The sequence below is a fragment of the Oncorhynchus mykiss genome, chromosome 5 (genome assembly GCF_057628025.1).
Source record: "Oncorhynchus mykiss isolate SJ-2025 chromosome 5, ASM5762802v1, whole genome shotgun sequence".
Lineage (NCBI taxonomy): Eukaryota > Metazoa > Chordata > Actinopteri > Salmoniformes > Salmonidae > Oncorhynchus > Oncorhynchus mykiss.
The window spans coordinates 70,600,795-70,604,569 of record NC_143026.1 but is presented as its reverse complement, the minus strand read 5'-3'; the positions used below and the strand labels follow the sequence as shown (position 1 = coordinate 70,604,569).

At 39.7% G+C, this 3,775-nt stretch overlaps 1 pseudogene across 1 annotated transcript; it reads left to right on the top strand.

Moving 5' to 3' along the window:
- LOC110522990 (calreticulin-like) lies at nt 1-3,738 on the top strand (annotated as a pseudogene). Its single transcript, XR_016496273.1, has 6 exons — nt 1-1,063; nt 1,517-1,721; nt 1,829-1,942; nt 2,132-2,262; nt 2,394-2,477; nt 2,636-3,738. The product of XR_016496273.1 is annotated as a calreticulin-like (transcript).
- The last annotated feature ends 37 nt before the right edge of the window (nt 3,739-3,775 follow it).

The window sequence follows — 3,775 nt, the reverse complement described above, 5'->3', positions numbered from 1 at the left end:
GAAACGAGAGCCCATCAGCAGCGTTTGGGGCTTGCAGTAAGTACAGCATTTGAGGTCAGGATTTTGACCAATATAGCATGTAACTAGCCATAGCTAGTTTTACTGCTAGATTTAGTGTCTATAAAATGTATGGTATTTATTTACATTGTTAATTACATTTTCTATTTTAGAGGGTGTTTTTTTTTTTTTTTAGCAAGCTGAAATGACAACCCTGTCGATGCTTTTGATGGCCGTATCGATCGCATCACTATTTGCTGAGTCCTCCATTTATTTCCGAGAACAATTTGAAGATGGGGGGGGGGTGTAAGTTCTGAATAAATACTGAACCTTCCTGTTTTTTTTGGGGGGGGGGGTCGAGATTTGAAATGTGGTGATTGGACTACATGTCATATGTTGGATGAGTGTCACAGAGACACAATTTCATAGCCTGCTCACTTTATGCAATATCAGCTTGACATGCTCAAAATGTAGTTCACATTTAGCTGACATGTTCTGATTTAGTGATTACTCATCAATGGGTTGCATGCACTCCCTCTGCTCTTTTCCCAGATCAACTACACAGGTACATGGCCCTTGCCGAGTGGCTCTGTCCTCATTACTCAGGTGACTTACTTACACCTGATTTTTGAATAACATTTCGCAGATGCCTGGAAAAGCTGATGGGTGGAATCTAAACACAAGTCAGACTATGGGAAGTTTGTTCTCACTGGTGGGAAATTCTATGGAGACGTTGACAAAGACAAAGGTGCCTCTGTCATTTTGTCATTTAGGCTCCAGCAATAGAATCTGGTGTGTCTAGCTGTTTCTCAATAGGTTGACACTTGATATGAGTATTTCTTGAGCGTTTTAAACATTTCAGGCCTTCAAACCAGCCAGGATGCTCGCTTTTACTCTGCATCCTCCCGCTTTGAGTCCGTCAACAACAAAGACCAGTCACTGGTAATCCAGTTTACTGTGAAACATGAACAGAACATTGACTCTGGTGGAGGCTACCTCAAGCTTTTCCCAGCTGATCTCAACCAGGAGGAAATGCATGGAGAATCCACAAACAACATCATGTTTGGTAAGTATAAACATCCTATTTGTAACTGGGAACATTGGAAAGTAGGTTATGACTCACTTGTCAAATTCCTTTCTGTTTTGAGAGTCCCCTAGGTATTGTTCCCCGTGTTAGTCTCACTGTCTTGAGTTGCCTGGCTACTTTACACCACATACTATTGGCAGTGTGAAGTTAAATTCCTGTGTTTGTGGTTTGGCTGTCTTGGGTCCAGACATCTGTGGTCCAGGCACTAAGAAAGTGCTGAGAAGCCCTTTTGTCCATAAGCAATTCTGCTATATTTTCTAGTCAATGGTAACAGTTGTATTTATCTATGAGCTTCACCATCTGTTATCTGTCGACCATTTTTGCTATCCCACCTTTTTCTCAGTATTATGTTTTAAAAGTATTGGCCTTAAAGAAGTTAAATAAACATTATTTTGTTTTTGCATGCAGTAACTTATTTTGTGTGTTCCCTAGGATGATGAATATACCCACATGTACACACTGGTAGTCAATCCGGATAACACCTACGAGGTGGAGATCAACAACAAGAAAGTTGAGTCTGGAAGCCTAGAGGAGGACTGGGACTTCCTCCCCCCAAGAAGATAAAGGACCCTGATGCTGAGAAGCCAGATGACTGGGATGAGAGAACATTGATGATCCTGAAGACAAGAAACCAGAGGTATGTTAACAAGACATTAAAGAATGCATGAGAACACCATTTCATTTTCTGTAGAAAATGCAGGTGACTCTGTGCAAAGGACATTATTAAGCCACTGTTTCCTTTAGGACTGGGATGTGGCTGAGACTATCCCTGACCCTGATGCCAAGAAGCTTGATGACTGGAACGATGAGATGGATGGTGAATGGGAGCCTCCCATGGTCACGGACCCTGACTATAAGGTAGGCCTCCACGGTTGTTTGTACTCATGGCCACAAGGATTTGGTGTGAATGTGGTCACGGTGAAATGTTTCACTCGGTGAAATGTGGTCTTGCCATTTTTACTAATTTGCCTATTTACTTGGATACATAGTGGGGAAAAAATACTTTTGCATAGGGAACTAAGCACTTTCTGACATTGTTTTTCACAGGGGGAGTGGAAGCCCAAACAGATTGACAATCCTGCCTCCAAGGGGAAATGGGTGAACCCTGAAATTGACAACCCTGACTACACTGCTGACCTTGAAATATGCCAGCCTGGGGGTGATTGGATATGTGGCAGGTAGAGTGACTGACTCTAATCCTTGATTAATGTAACATGGTGTGTAGTGTTTTACTATTCTTTTGACTTTCATTTTTTTTGAAGTGAATGGTTAAGATTTAAATAAACAATGACCCTTTATCATTTTATAGGTGAAGTCAGGGACTATTTTTGACAACTTTCTCAATGACCCAAAGCTTGCAGAAGTAGGGAACGAGACATGGGGTGCAACAAAGGTAAGCCGATGGTCTCCTTTTTTTGTGTGATATACAATCAACTTTACCAGTTATGTTTAGATTGAGTTGTCATTATAATATGCCCTCTCTAAAAGGTGATGTGTGCATCGTCTCCTACCCTGTCAATATATATATATATTTTTTTGCGGTCTACACAGGACCCTGAAAAGATGATGACGGACAGTCAGGAAGAGGAGAGAAAGAAACGGGATGGAGAAGAGATTAATAAAAAGGAGGGAGAAGAGGATGAAGAAATTGACTCTAAACACAAAGATGAGATGAACTTCTGAAAAGGAACCCTGTCTACTATGATCCATTGGCGCAAGGCTGAAGATGGGGCTTTGTTTGGCCTTTCCGTTAATGATTTATGCTTCTCCCCCAAAACAAATGGGTAGCTATTGTTTTGCCTACATCACAAGGGAAGGGGCGAAAACTAAGGACAGCAATTAGTTATGTTTCCATGTTATGTTGATAATCTATAGGAGTTCAGATTTGAGATTTGGTTGAAGATTTATTGTTAGATTTGAGATTTTTATTTTTTAGCAGTGACATGCCAGTAATTGTTTTTGAAAGTGAAGTTTACAACAATTTGAATCTCATCTCTGAAAACAATGTTCTTCTGCTAACTACATTAAGTATATTGACCATCTCAAATTTCCTGACAATGTTTACCTCAATGCATTTTTTTTGTGTATTTAAAAAAAAAAATCTGACACATTTTTGTTGAGTCTGTGCTACCTGATGTCTGGTAGGTGCTTGTACCCCAAACATGTATATGGCATTATGATGGTGTATATGTGTGTGGAGAGATATATTGTTTTGGCTATGGTGTGAAAGTCTACTGATTATCCTTTTCTGCAGCTTATTTTCAGCACTCATGGGGTCACTCTGTGTATTGGGTAGGCAGTTTTCACTAACTACTCAAGCTACCTTAAATCAAATGCACCTATTTTCTAAATTGAAAATAAGCTCAGACTGCATACATACAGCTGTTAAGATATTCTAAAGCAGGAGGCTCTGATATTGATATGTTCATTTTGGGATTTTTTTTTTAAACTGGAATTTTCCCCCCTCTGGATTTTAATGTAAATGTTTCTGCACTGCTCTACCCTAAAGCCTTGTCCCTATGCTGATTGGAAGTTGACCCTGTTGTGAAACATTTTAGACTATGTATGGGGAGGCTGTTTTCATTTTATTGTGGAAGGAAGAAGTTCTTATACAGATTACTCTCCAATAATGCAACATAAAGGAAGTGACTCAATTTATTGGTTTTGTCTCATTCTTATATATTCTATAAC